Source organism: Camelina sativa, chromosome 12 (assembly GCF_000633955.1).
Source record: "Camelina sativa cultivar DH55 chromosome 12, Cs, whole genome shotgun sequence".
In the NCBI taxonomy this organism is placed as follows: Eukaryota; Viridiplantae; Streptophyta; class Magnoliopsida; order Brassicales; family Brassicaceae; genus Camelina; species Camelina sativa.
In genome coordinates, this window is record NC_025696.1 from 25,629,968 (window position 1) to 25,645,561 (window position 15,594).

The window sequence follows — 15,594 nt, forward strand, 5'->3', positions numbered from 1 at the left end:
ATCTGATGAGTTTTCATGTGATGCATGTTCTCAAGGAAAACTCATAACTCGGCCATCCCCAGCCAAAATTGGGAATGAATCACCATTGTTCTTAGAGAGAATACATGGTGATATATGTGGACCTATCCACCCTTCATGCGGGCCATTTCGTTATTTTATGGTAATGATTGACGCATCTAGTAGATGGTTAAATGTGTGTCTATTGACAACACAAAACACGGCCTTCGCAAAATTCATTGCCCAAATAATCAGGTTGAAAGTTCAATTCCCTGATTATGCCACAAAGAAAGTCAGGCTTGATGACGCTGGGGAATTCACTTCACAAGCTTTCAATGACTATTGTATGTCAATAGGAATCGATGTGGAGCATCTGGTTCCTCATGTTCATACACAAAATGGCATGGCTGAATCTTTGATTAAACGGCTACAACTCATTGCCAGACCATTAATATTGAGAACAAAGCTCTCAATTTCTATATGGGGTCATGCTATATTGCATGCTGCGGCATTGGTCCAAATACGACCAAACGCATATAATAACTATTCTCCTTTACAATTAGCATCTGGCCAAGAGTCAAACATATCCTATCTCCGTATTTTTGGATGTGCGGTTTCTGGTCCTATAGCCCCACCGCAAAGAACAAAAATGGGGCTATATGTCGGTTATGCATCACCGAGTATAATTCAATATCTTGAACCGCAAACTGGTGATATGTTTACGACACGTTTTGCCGATTGCCATTTTAATGAAGATGAATTTCCAGCGTTAGGGGGAGGAATTAAACAAGTACCAAAAGATATTACATGGTATACACCATCTTTGATATATCTTGATCCCCCTACAAATCAACGTGAACTGGAAGTTCAGAAAATTGTATATTTACAAAGTTTGACAAATCAATTACCAGATGCGTTCATAGATACAATAAGGGTGACAAAGTCATATATCCCCGCTGCAAATGCACCATCAAGAGTTGAAATTCCTAGAGAGGAACTTGATGGAAGCAAAGCTAATGAACCTAAGGTTCAATTGAAACGGGGGAGGCCAATAGGCTCTAAAGATAAAAATCCCCGAAAATGAAAAGGTTCAAGAAGAACCAAATAAAGAGAAAAGTCCTCAGGATGATACAAAAAAAATATGAGGTTTCTATTAACTATGCCCAAAATAGAATGTTATAGTATAGAGATGAAATCGATGATGATAATGGAATATTCTCTTTTTATGTATCTAATCCAGATCCAAGTCCGTATAAGAATGCCAAAATAGGCCTGATTGGGAGAAATAGAAAAAGGCTATGCAACTTGAGTTGCTCTCCCTCAATAAAAAAAATGTCTTTGGACCTCTTGTCACTGCATCTAAAGATGTAAAACATGTTGGTTGCAAGTGGGTATTTGTGCGAAAAAGAAATGAGAAAGATGAAATCACAAGATTTAAAGCCCGACTTGTTGCACAAGGTTTGTCTCAAAGACCTAGAGTTGATTATGAAAAAACATATTCTCCAGTCATGGATGCAATTACATTCAAGTACTTAATGAGCCTAACGGCTACTTACCTTATGGATGTAGTGACAACATATTTATATGGATCATTGGATAATGATATATACATGAAAATCCCAGAAGGATTTAAGATTCCTGAGGCATTAGACTCTAAGTCTAATGAAATTTGTGTGATCAAATTACAGCGATCACTTTACGGGTTAAAACAATCCAGACGTATGTGGTATAATCGCTTAAGCGAATACCTATTGAAGAAAGGATATGTTAATAATGAAATATGCCCATGCGTCTTTATAAAGAAATCTCCATCGGGATTTGTGATCATTGCTGTATATGTTGATGATCTAAATATAATTGGAACTCAAAAGGAGATTAATGATGCAAGAACTCATATGAAGGAAGAGTTTGAAATGAAAGATCTTGGAAAGACAAAATTCTGTCTCGGGCTTCAAATAGAGCATTTCCAAGATGGAATATTTGTGCATCAATCAAATTATACGTAAAAGATTTTAAAGCGCTTTAATATGGACAAAGCGACTTCTTTGAGTACTCCAATGGTCAATAGATCCCTGAATGTTGATAGTGATCCATTCAAACCTTGTGAAAATAACGAGAAAATACTTGGTCCCGAAGTACCTTATATGAGTGCTATCGGTGGACTCATGTATCTTGCAAATTGCACTAGACCGGATATTGCATTTGCTACGAATCTAGTTGCAAGATACAACTCATCTCCTACTCGCAGGCATTGGAATGGGATAAAACATATTCTCCGTTATCTTCAAGGTATGATTGACTTGGGATTGTTCTATCCTAGAAACTCTTCGGTTGGTCTTGTTGGTTTTGCAGATGCAGGATATTTATCAGATCCACATAAATCACGATCCCAAACTGGATATGTTTTCACAACTGGAGGAACTGCAATCTCATGGTGCTCATAGAAACAGACTTTGGTCGCCACTTCCTCAAATCATGCAGAAATAATTGCTCTTCATGAAGCATCGAGGGAATGTGTATGGCTCAGATCAATGACTAACGACATTCAAGAATTGAGTGGAATAGTCATCAGCAAAGAGCCAACAACATTATTTGAAGACAATGCTGCTTGTGTCGCCCAAATCAAAGAAGGTTATATCAAGAGCGACAGAATAAAGTATATACCTCTAAGATTTTTTTCCTACACTCAAGAACTCGAGCAAAAGAAGGAAGTTGATATTCAACATATCCGCTCAAGTAACAATGCAGCAGATCTATTCACAAAGGCGCTACCGACTACCACATTCAGAAAGCATATTCACAGTATTGGAATGCGTCATCTACAAGATCTATGAAGAAAGATTATACATATCTTTTCGAGGGGGAGATTATGTTACTATACTTTTTTTCCCTTGTCATGGTTTTTATCCCAATGGGTTTTTCCGTGACAAGGTTTTTAATGAGGTAGTACGTAACTCGTCAACGGTGATGGATAATCAAGGGAGAGTATTGTAAAACACATGTGTGATTATTCCATCATAAGACACATGTCATGACACTTGTTCATGTAGTATTACACTAACTCTACACTTGTTATTACCAAGTGTATAAGTGTGTGACTCATGTCTTTTGTAATACACTATAAATAAGGAGTTGTGTAAGAAGAGTGAGACATATAAGTTTTTCTTTGATCCAAAAGGCTTCCCAATCTCTCTCTCTCTCGTGGCTGCTTCTCTCTCTCTCTCTCGTGGCTGTTTCTCTCTCTCTCATTTCTTGTTCTCTTTATAAAGTATTACAAAACACATATAAGTGTATTCTAGTTATAATTCATAACAATGTCATATTTTTGACGATCAAATATTTGATGTGATGTTGTTTGATTGTATAGAAATAGACTTCTAGAGTTGATATAAAAAATTATAGTACATTTGTAGAGTTGAATTTGAAAAACATTATGGATTGATTATCCAGTCCAACATAAAAATATAGATACGTTTACAAGATTTTTAACAAGTTCACCATAGATAAAGTTTACAATGATGAGTGGACATTATAGTTCATTGATGATGTTTGGTTTGCAGAATTGTTTCAAACACACACAAACGGGCATAACGATTGTGTTTAATGTTTTTTTCAAAACTTGGTTTTAAAAAATCTTTCCTATAATGTCCTCATCAATGTTTACAGACCAGGTGGCTTGAAGAAAGGGACCAAACCAAAGGCGGTGTCAAGATCCAATGGGACCTGCATAGCCCGTTTGAGTAGCTCGGGGGTGTTACTCGTATCTCCTTTCCATGTCCTGAACCACAGTCCTCCTCCTATCTCCACCGCTGACATTGTGCTCTTTGTCTCTAGTATCACCTGCATCATTATTAACCATAACCAACGTTTTATAATCTTGTTTTAAATACCTTGGGACTAGCTAAGACTTTAACTACAAGGGATTTCTTAAACATTTGCATGCATACCTTGCCTTTACTTCCATCATGTAGCCGTTCCCATATCTTCAACTTCAGTTCACCGTGACAACTATCTCTGCAAACCGTAGCTAGCCCAACTTCTGTGGTAGGAGCACGCAGAGGTGTACCCGCTTCATTTGTTCTTGCCTCTAGTTCCACCTGCCCCAAGACATTTATATGAATATGAGGAATTTAGCCATAAGGTACATATGATGACAAAACTAAAACTGAATGAATATGAGGAAGAAAAACAAACAAATTGTACCATATGGGTTTCGTTCTCTGCAGTTACATACCAATAACCCTTGGGAGACATTTCCCATCTAACAACACCATTCCACAGTACAACTCGTAAAATTTCCCATTATAGTGTACACAAACCTGCACATAGATTTTGTAAGCTATTTGCCTTCTAACATTGTAGTCTGTAGATTCATTCACTTTATCATAACATACCAGTGCAGCATTTTCATATGTGTTCAATCCATGCAATTACCTCAAACCACCACCAGCAGTCAAAGCTACTTCTCCACTTGCTCCTTCAAAGACATTACATTGGACCTGTAAATCGGACATTCACAAATAAAGCTATCGAACAGGGTTCAAATGTAGTAGTACGTACATGTGGGTGGTATACACATGCCCAACTAGATGCCTAAAGTCTGCAACAAAATAATGTGACAGAAAGTATAAGATCTGTTTACCCAAAGCCATCTTCTTGTGAAGCCTATACCCCAATTCCTCTTTGAATATGAAGGTGCATCTCGGAACTCAAACCTTTCACCACCCCCATTCCACCCTGCAAAACCAAGAGAAAAAAATCATAAGAATTAAAATAACAATTTAATTTCTGCTGATTAAAAGAGGATAATATTTGAAGCAAGTGGATGATTTCTTTCTTAGTTGTTTACTAACTTAAGAAAATAAAAGAGAGCAAAAGTCAAACCTGTGGAAAGGCCTTTTGCCATGCATATCTGCCAATGAGGCTCAAACACAGGAAAAGCTGCAGGCCAGCCTGCAGTAGACTTCTGCTTGGCTCCAACATCACCCCAACTATAAACAAGACGAGTACTATACTCCCAACGAGCAGATTTCACAGTTTCCGCATAGTCAGTCCTGCTGAAACAAGTAAATTGAATACAAAAGAACTTTTCAATAGATTAAAGTGATATCTTACAGTACAAAGAATCAGATAATTACCGGCCATCATCGCAAATGTGACCTTGATTCCAAAACGGGGTAGCTTGGAACCCTTCTAACACTCTTCTGTTAAATTCCTACATGTCAACATTACAAGAGAATAACAAGAGTGATATAAACTTGAGATTTCCTCCAAGTAGAAGTAGAATTCAAATCACTGAGGGGCCAGCCGGATACAATCGGAAAGACACAGAAGAGTAGCCAACGGGAGAAGAACGATATATTGTTTCTACCCCTGGTGGAACCTCCTTGTTTAGAGACGTTGCGCCTGGCAAAGCACTAAAAGTATTCTCCAAAACTAGCTCATGTCGATCTATGCACGAGTAAAATGATTATGGTAAGGACTCTTTAAAGTCATGTAAACTAATTTATGTTAAAGAAAACAGCACCAGCACCAACATCAATAACGAACATAAGTACTAGAAAATGGAAACAAGACTAAGAGGGGGTTATCGGTTCTATGATTTTAATGGATTGGTTCTATGATTTTAATGGATTTGAAAATCTAAACAAAAATCATGTGTTATTTAATCATTGAGTTTAAAATACTTATCAAAATTATGTGTTATTGGTTCTATGATTTACAAGTACTTGTTAAAATCCCATGTTATTCATTTCATGATTTGTTTTTGGATTTGAAAATTCACATTATGTTTTTAATGGATTCGAATGGATCTAAAAGTGTAAAATAGAAGGATTTGTCAAATCCAAGGATAAAACATGTTATTTCAAAATCCATGTGTTTTGATTTTTAAAATTTACAATTCCATATGGATTTAGAAATATCTCTCCAATAACAGCCCCTAGGATTCCATGAAACAGCAATCTTAAAAAGGAGAAAGAAGAATACCTCCCCAGAAGTTGTGAGAGTCTTGTGTGTATTGACAAAGATACTTATCATTAGTGCCAAGAATCTGGGCTCCGACACCAGTGAACCTAGGTCCATATAAAGCCACTTCTACTGGTGACAATCTCTACCTAAATGCAGGATTCTCCACAGTATACATAAAGCAAAAACTTTCCTTTTTCTATGGGATTGAAACCCTGAAATACCATCTCACAAAGAACTTTGCAGCTGATCCATCGAAATGGTATCTGTAATTGTTTTTTTTCAAAAGTTAAAAACAACATTGTTTGATTAACAAGCAAAGCACGAAAGGAACAGTTATTAAGTTCATATTTTCAATTTACCCACTGTGAGGAGTCCGCAGCTCGCGATTGGGAGACGTCGGGACGTAAACAGGTTTCACATCAGTTGAAGAAGTTTGATCACTATACGACGCCGAAACCCTAGGAGTGTGGAGCAGGGGACTTGTTTACCCGATTTGAAACTAACGAGTGAGCGAGTGATGGGAGGTACAGGACGAGAGAGGAGCTCAAAGGAAGATAAGTTAGGATTTACCAAAACAACCAAGCTCCGTATCTCCATTAATCCAAGACTTGATTTAGAAGAAATCTACAAAAGAATGTGAAATTGTGTGCCGGTAAATACTTAAGTGGTTCAAACGAAATGTTATTAATGTATCTTGATTTATATTTTATTTTTTAAAAAGGTGTTCTCGACAAAAGTGGATGTAAATACATAAATCTTTAATACTGACAAAGAAAAAACCATTAAAATAAGTGTAAATATAAGTCAGTAAATCTTTATTATGATAGTCAACTATTTTTGTTTGTGTTTAAAATCCCAGATTCGTTTCCCTTGTAATAGAACAAAGCTTGCGATAGTCCACTATTTTTGAAAAAAATCACATTTTAAACCTTCAAAGTATCACTGAGTAGCATTTTAAACCTTGAGATTATTTCACTAACACTATAAACCTTTAAAATGATTTTACTAACATTTTAAACCATAAAACTAACTTTCATGTTTGCACCGCCATTAAAGATGACAGAACAGTAATATCTGTCAACATGAAATAGTTAAACTATGCTAGTTTGATTTAAATACTTGCTAAATTTATTTTATTTTATTTTATCTAATTATTCACTAAGATTGATAAAAAAATTTAAAAAAAAAACAAAAACAGAAAAAATTCATCAAAGCAAAAATATGCAGAATCAGAGGTAAGGTTACATTTGACAAATGTAAAATTGAAAAAGACAACATATTTAGAAGATTTATTGTTTCCAATGAGAAATCAGTCGGTTTGAATCAGAATCCAGTGGAGATGCAGATTAAAAGGATTAATAATGTGAAGAGTAACGTCGTAAAAGTTTTGTCTACAATAAATATGAATACAAATTTATATTTCTCTTTTTATTTATTTATAAAAACTAAAACTAATTAAAATTAGATTAAACCACCATAGTTTAACTATTTCGCATTGACGGATATTATTATTCCGTTACTTTTTATGGCGGCACAAACATAAAAGTTAGTTTCAACGTTTAAAATGTTAGTAAAATCATTTTAAATGTTCGAAGTGTTAGTAAAATTATTTTAAAAGTTTTTAGTGTTAGTGAAATTTTTTCGAGGTTAAAAATGCTACTTAGTGACACTTTGAAGGTTTAAAATAAGGTTATTTGAAAGATAAAATGAGCAGAACAGACATCAAAGACTCTCCAAAAGCGCATGACATCATTTAGACACAGACACAATAAGTGGAAGAGGCAAAACAGGAAACCAGATTTTTAGACTCTTCATATATTTCGTATATCATACCATAGGGCGTTTAATTTTGGTTTAAATTCAATCCACAAAAACCGGAACTAACTGAACCAGTACCAGCCATAAACTCCGGTACAATAATCGATTTGAATTCGGGTAGATTTAATCACCAGAGATGAAAGGAAAAGACAAATTGACGGTAGAGACTAAAACATGGTTTTGTAGATAGAGTAACAAGAAAAACGGAAAACATGAATTAGTAACTAAAATAAAAAAGGAAACAATTAATCAACGGTCAAGTTACATCAGACCGTTCCATATTATATTACATCAGACCGTTCCGTCGAGTGGTGTGCTTCGGTTGATGTGTTTCAAAGGTTGCTTGAGAAGCAAACTGTGGAACCCGATTTGGATGAGAAGTGTTCAATATGTCTAGAGAAGTTGTCGGAATTCATCAGAACAGCATCATTCAGATGCCTAAGTGTTTACATTCGTTTCATCAAATAATGGAGAATAGAGAATAGAATGTTTACATATTTTAGATATGCGTATATTTAGTTTGTATTTATCGTATATTCTATTAGCTTGATCCTCAAGATTTGTAAAGTTGTATATATATTCGACCTTTAGGTCCAAAGCAATACACAGAAAATTCAGTCATTGATCTCTTCTTTATTTATCATGGTAACAGAGCAGGCATAAAATCTTTTATGATTTGATCCTGGTATTCGATCTCTTTATTGAATCTATCTTGATTTTTCTGTGATAATGACCGAAGACGTGAAGAACATCGAATCGAAACTGAAGACGATGGAAAATCTACGACGAATGATTTCTCCATATGACTTGACCTCGAACGACAATCCCGGAAGCATCATATCGCGTCCTCTTTTGAGAGGAGATATTAATGAAGAGTGGGCTATCAACTTGGAGACCGCTCTTTACTCACGAAAGAAGTTTGGATTTCTCGATGGATCCATCAAAGCTCCAACCAAAGGATCACTAGACTATGATGATTGGAAGCCAATCAATGCACTAATTGTCTGTTGGATTAAGATAACAATCGGACCTAAGCTGTTGTCTAATATCTCGCATAAACCGCTGGCACAAGATTTGTGGGAACACATAAGAAAGAGATTTCGTGTTACCAACGGACCTCGTGTTCAACAGTTGCGAAAAGAACTTGCAAATTGTCAACAAGCTGGGATGAGTATTGAAGCATACTACGGAAAGCTTACGAAGATTTGGGATTGTCTTGGATGTTATCGACCTCCGCTGAGCTGTACATGTGGTCTTTGCACATGTAACTTCAGTGTTGAAGACGAGAAGAGAAGAGAGGAAGATAAGGTTCATGACTTTGTGATGGGACTCGACGAAGAAGTTTACGAAATGGTGAAGTCAAACTTGCTTTCTCAAGAACCGTTACCTACTCTCGAGTATGTGTACTTGAAGGTGACTCAAGATGAGGATGCTCGATTGAAGAAAAAGAATCCTGAAGAGAAACAGGAGAACATGGCGTTTGTAGCACAAACTCAAAAGCCAAAGTATCGAGGAGATGACAGAGACGTTGGAGTTGTTTGTTCAAATTGTGGACGAACAGGACACCGATCTGAAACATGCTTTCAAATCTTAGGATTTCCAGAGTGGTGGGGTGACAGGCCACGAAATCGTGTGGGTCGTGGACGAGGAGTTGGACCACCAGCCGGACTCTCACGAGGAAAAGGTGGAGTTGCTCGTGCAAACGTGGCAAGAGTGGTTGGTCAACCAACAGTTGGTGTTGCAAATGTAGCTGTCACGGATGCGGATAGAACAGCGGTGTGCGGTCTTACAGACGAACAGTGGCTCAGCGTCAAGCGTGTGATGAACGCTGCAGCCATCGGAGCAGATGAACAATCCTCGGGTAAGTTGATTTCTCCCTCTTGGATAATTGATAGCAGAGCGACACATCACTTGACATGTAAGAAAGAGATTCTTACAAACCTGAGAACATCGACACCAACGCAGATAATTTTGGCTGATGGTCGGATAGTAGTAGGAAATACAGTCGGAACAGTTGTGTTGAACTCTCATCTAAGTTTGATTGAAGTGTTCTACATAGAGAACTTAGGGTTTGATTTGATATCGGTTTCACAGTTGATGGAAGAAAATAACTGTGTTATTCAAATGTCTGTTCCGTTTTGTGTTGTTCAGGACCGCACTACGAGGATGCTGATTGGGATAGGTAGACCTCTTGGAGGGTTGATGTACTTTCAGAATATGGAGATTGTTGCAGCGGCAAAGGGTCACACAAGTCAGTCTGTGGAGTTGTGGCATAGACGTTTGGGACATCCATCTTTGAAAGTAGTGCAAAAGTTATCTGGTTTTGGTTTTAGTAGTGATAGTAGTGATTTATCGAATAAAGCGTGTGAAATTTGTGTCCGCGCAAAACAAACTCGTTGTTCTTTTCCTTTAAGCAATAATAAGACTTCAGAGATTTCTGAAATGATTCATTGCGATGTTTGGGTCCATATAGAACTCCATCGTTCTCAGGAGCAAGATACTTCCTTACCATAGTTGATGATTACTCTCGTGGTACTTGGATCTATCTCATGAATGCGAAAAGTGAAACTCAGACAAAGTTGAGATATTTTCTTGCTTTGGTTAAACGACAGTTTGGGAAGCAAGTTTGAACAATCCGTAGTGATAATGGAAGCGAATTCATGTCACTAACGACATATTTCTTAGAGCAAGGGATACAACATGAGACGTCTTGTATTGGAACACCGCAACAGGATGGACGGGTGGAGCGAAAACATCGTCATTTGCTTAACATGGCTAGAGCGGTCATGTTTGAGGGACACTTACCGGTTGAATTTTGGGGAGAATGTGCACTTGCGGCTGCTTATCTGATTAATTGAGCACCATCTCTAGTATTGCAAGGGAAGACACCCTATGAAGTGTTATATGGAAAACAGCCTTTGTATGACCTTCTTCGTGTGATAGGATGTGTTTGTTACATTCACAACCAAGATCATAAAGGAGACAAGTTTGTGAGTCGCAGCAGAAAGTGTGTTTTTGTTGGGTATCCTCATGGAAAGAAAGGATGGCGTGTGTATGACATAGAAAAAGAAATGTTTGTTGTTTCACGAGATGTGGTGTTTCGTGAGGACACACTTTACTTCTTGTCTCTGCAGAGAAGTGAAACTGAAGATCCATTTGTGGACAAAGCACAAGTGGGTTCTACGACTAACGATGATCAAAGAGAGTTTGTAGAAGCTGATAAGGTAGTTGTGACAAGTTCAACTCAAGATAGAGTTGAAGTATCTCTACCATCGAGCGACAGTGATAGTGATGATATCTCCACCGGTGACGTTGAAGGAGATGATGTCGTTGAGCAGAACGCAAATGATACACACGAACCAGAACAAAGTACGGCACCTCCGCATGCTGGGCTTCGAGAACGTAAACAACCTGGATATCTCAAAGATTATGACACAAGTTTTGTATGTGTTGAATCGAACAAGCCTTACCCTATTGCTGCTGTGGTTTCTTGTAGTAGGTTCTCTGAAAGTCATAAAGTGTTCTTAGCTGCAATTACTAGTGCACATGAACCGCGGAGTTTTGCAGAAGCAATGAAAGATGATCGATGGAGAAATGCAGTGGGTAGTGAAATAGGCTCACTCGAGCTGAATAAGACATGGACACTTGAGGATTTACCAAAGAATAAAAAGGCAATTGGCTGTCAATGGGTGTTTAGAGTTAAGCATCGTTCGGATGGAACAATTGAGAGGTATAAAGCGAGACTAGTTGTCTTAGGAAATCGACAGGTTGCTGGAGTAGATTACGGTGAAACATTTGCTCCAGTTGTAAAGATGACTACGGTTAGAGCCTTTCTATCTGTGGTTGCAGCTCGCAACTGGGAGGTACATCAGATGGACGTACATAACGCCTTTCTTAATGGCGATCTTGAAGAGGAAGTGTATATGACGTTACCACCTGGATTTCCTTCACGACACGATGGTAAAGTATGTAGACTGCAGAAGCTATATGGTTTGAAGCAGGCTCCACGTTGTTGGTTTGCTAAGCTCGCCTCTTCACTTGAAAAGTATGGTTTTGATCAGTCTTTTGTGGACTATTCTCTGTTTGTTTACAAGAAAAATGGAGTCGAAATTAGAGTACTGGTTTATGTGGATGACTTGGTCATCACGGGAAACACTGTACGTGCGATCGAAAAGTTTAAAAAATATCTTAGCACATGTTTCTACATGAAGGATTTGGGTGTGTTAAAATATTTTTTAGGCATCGAAGTCTCGAGAAGTCCAAAGAGGATTTATTTGAGTCAAAGGAAGTATGTGCTTGATCTTCTAGCTGAGACTGGGCTGTTAGATTCGAAACCAACATTTTTTCCTCTTGAGCAACATCATCGACTTGGTTTGGCAGTTGGTCCATTTCTTACAAACCCGGAATCGTATCGATGACTAGTTGGTAAATTGATTTATCTTGGTGTTACTAGACCCGACCTTGCATACTCTGTTCATATTTTGTCTCAGTTCATGAGTGTTCCGCGAGAGGAACATTGGGATGCTGCTATTCGGGTTCTATGATATTTGAAAAGTAGTCTGGGGCAAAGGTATATTGCTTCGAGCGGACTGTGATCTTCAAATCACCGGGTGGTGTGATTCCGATTATGCCGGCTGCAAATTAACACGACGTTCTTGTACGGGCTGGTTTATTCAACTTGGACAGTCACCAATTTCTTGGAAAACGAAGAAGCAAGATGTGGTCAGTTCGTCGGCCGAAGCCGAGTATAGAACAATGGCTATGACAACAAAGGAGTTGAAATGGGTGAAAAATCTTGTGTTGACGCAACGGATGCGTCTTTACTGTGACAATAAGGCTGCTCTACACATTAGTGCGAATCCGGTGTTTCATGAGAGAACAAAGCATATCGAAAAGGACTGTCATTTTATACGAGATGAAATCAAGGCAGGACGTATTGTTGCAGCTTATGTTCATACGACAATGCAACTTGCAGACATTTTCACTAAAGCATTGGGACAACGGGAGTTTGATGAATTTCGAGACAAGCTAGGCATTTTGGATCTCCATGCTCCAGCTTGAGGGAGGGTAATGGAGAATAGAGAATAGAATGTTTACATATTTTAGATATGCGTATATTTAGTTTGTATTTATCGTATATTCTCTTAGCTTGATCCTCAAGATTTGTAAAGTTGTATATATACTCGACCTTTAGGTCCAAAGCAATACACAGAAAATTCAGTCATTGATCTCTTCTTTATTTATCACTAGGATAGTACCCACGCTACGCCGCGGGAAAGATTTTTGTGTTTTTTTGTATAATTTTAATTATTGTGTGTGGTTATTTTTTCTTTTTTTTCTATTATGTGTTGTTTTGTATGTTTGTGTTGGATTAAAGATTCATCGTATCTTTAGCATCTTATTTGTGAATTGTTTTGTGGATGATTCAATTGTGTGGTTTTGATTCGTTGTTGTTTTTTTTTTAATTGATGTAGATTTTTTTAATGTCAATTAACGTATAATTATGTACTTGGTTTGGAAGTGCTTTTTTTTTTTTTTTTTTTCAAACAGTGACTGTTGTTTGTGGAACAAGGAACAAGTTTCCCATTAAGGATAATAAGGAACCGATACAAACTTGGCAGTTCGAGCACGTGGAAGGAGCGTATCTTTCTTTGCTTTTGTCTCTTGTATCTTGCCCTCCAAGAGCTGCAATAAAAAAGGGACAACAACAAACATTTTTACAGAACTCAGTCTTTTAAGAATTAAACTTTGTCATAAGCAATTTCAGCTATGGAGAAGGAGGCATTCTGAAAATGAATATAAGAATCTGAATCATCTTCTACATAATGTCCATACAGATACATTAGTTTCTTAGTCACTCTAAAAAAGTGGAGAGAGATACTTATCACATGAAATTTAGACGGAGGCATCATAAGTCAACTATTGTCCCTATCCCTAAGCCATTCTAACGTAATGGTGGTATGAAGAAAATCATGTATATATGATTCTTTGTTTTGTTGACTAATGCATTGACGATAAATTCATTTAGATATAGCCCTAAAGAATCCTACAGTTTACAGTTAGTATAAATATATGGATAAAAATGGTGATAACTAACCCTTGTCGACAACACCTTTCTGTTGACTCTCATTTACCAAGTATAGTTTCCAGACAGCATCATTGGGAAATCAGACTGACTTGCATTAACCAAGTAAATAAGTAAAGAAGACTCACCAGAATTAAGATAGAGGATGATCCTTATACTTTACAGCATGAGTGATTGAGAGATCGATAATTCCAAGGGAAACAGAGAGATCTGTTTAGACGAATTCGAAGAAGAAAAAAAAAAGAGACACTCCAACACCTCAAAATTAAATCTTGAAACTTTTCAGACAAAACATCAAGAAACTGAAATATTGGGGTCTGATCAGAACTTACTTACAGAGTTGTTGTGTTGTGTTATGCCTCGTCTTCTCCGTTCAAATCCTTTAAAGGGTTTTTGTCTCCATCTCTGTTTCTCTCTCTCTATCTAGAAGTTATCTCTGTGTCTCGTACAGCACGCGGAAACCAACTATGTTGTCCTCCGCTCCACGAACACGAACATATCTCTTTATTTTCACCATTTTTATATTCAGATATAATACTAATACTTATGGAAACTGTTTTATTACTCTGACTACAAATTATAGAATAAAGACACATTAATAGCAAAAGGAAGAACAAACCTTGTTGTCTTGGTTGCAGTCAAGCTTAAGAAACACCATATCCTGGTACTTCTCAGATAGCTCTTTGTATTTGGGAGCAATCACTTTGCAAGGCCACACCTGCAGAGAGCCCAATGAGTTTGAAAAAAAAAATGAGAAACTTAGATTACTCAGCCTGACCTTGCTGCATCAATGACTGCAAGCAAGTCTTCATATTTTGCCCCTATCACTTTACCTCAAACTTTTTGCCGTCTTGGTAAGTTTGTGTAGAAGGTGTTAACTCAACGATGTGATCACTAACACTAAGTATCCACTCCATCTCTCTTCTCCACATCTCCTTCTTTTCCCTCGGAAGCGGCTCTAATCTCCATAGTTGCCCAAAAATAAGATAGTCTTATTGTAGCTACAAAATAAGAAACATGTAATTCAACACTTTTGAGTTCAAACAAACACACACAAGATAGTCTTTTTTTTCTTCTAACTTACCACATAGATTAGTGATAGCGTTGGAGATGGCTAAAGCCGTACACACGCCTTTGCCAGAACCTGACATATCTTCACCAAGCAACAACTTTACAAATCTCTCCTTCATCATATCCACATCTAATTTCAAAATCAGATCAACAAATTAAGAACTTTCTCAACTCAAATTCTGAATGGGGCTGGAAAATTGGTTAAAAATAGTAAATCAACAAACCTGACGAAGGAGATCGAATTGAGACAAAATAACCTCCGCAGCCTCTCTATCGAAAGAGCCGAGGATAGAAACAACGAATAACACCAGACGGAATAGCAATTAACAAAGTCGAGATCTTTATTAACACATTGAACGAATCATCAGCTTCTCTTCTCCTTCTCCGATTCGCGAATACACTTCTCTTCTCCTTCTTGTTCGATCTTCATCTTCATTTAGCCATTGATTAAACGAAGTGTTACAAATCGTTTTTGATTTCTTTTGTCCACATAAGGAAGAGAAAAGCTGAGCTGTATTATTTCTTATAATTTGATAGGTTGTTGATTTTTACTGAGGTGTCAACACCTGCTTCAATATGGAAGTTGAGCTGTCAAGCTCTGGAAAGAAACATTGTGTTTTTATTGTATTGATCAAAACTGTTGCTCGTCACAA

The 15,594-nt window shown here is 37.3% G+C and overlaps 1 long non-coding RNA gene and 1 pseudogene across 4 annotated transcripts; both read right to left on the bottom strand.

Moving 5' to 3' along the window:
* Positions 3,580 to 6,564, bottom strand: LOC104732617 (annotated as a pseudogene).
* Positions 13,291 to 15,434, bottom strand: LOC104732618. 4 transcript variants are annotated; one of them, XR_758920.2, is made up of 7 exons: positions 15,166 to 15,430; positions 14,955 to 15,071; positions 14,704 to 14,871; positions 14,490 to 14,588; positions 14,203 to 14,372; positions 13,999 to 14,080; positions 13,294 to 13,470 (listed from the first exon to the last, which is right to left on the bottom strand). It is a non-coding gene; the product is annotated as an uncharacterized LOC104732618 (long non-coding RNA). The 4 variants fall into 4 exon arrangements; XR_002034735.1 differs by having other exon boundaries at positions 13,291 to 13,470; positions 14,207 to 14,588; positions 15,166 to 15,434; XR_002034733.1 differs by having other exon boundaries at positions 13,291 to 13,470; positions 14,203 to 14,588; positions 15,166 to 15,434.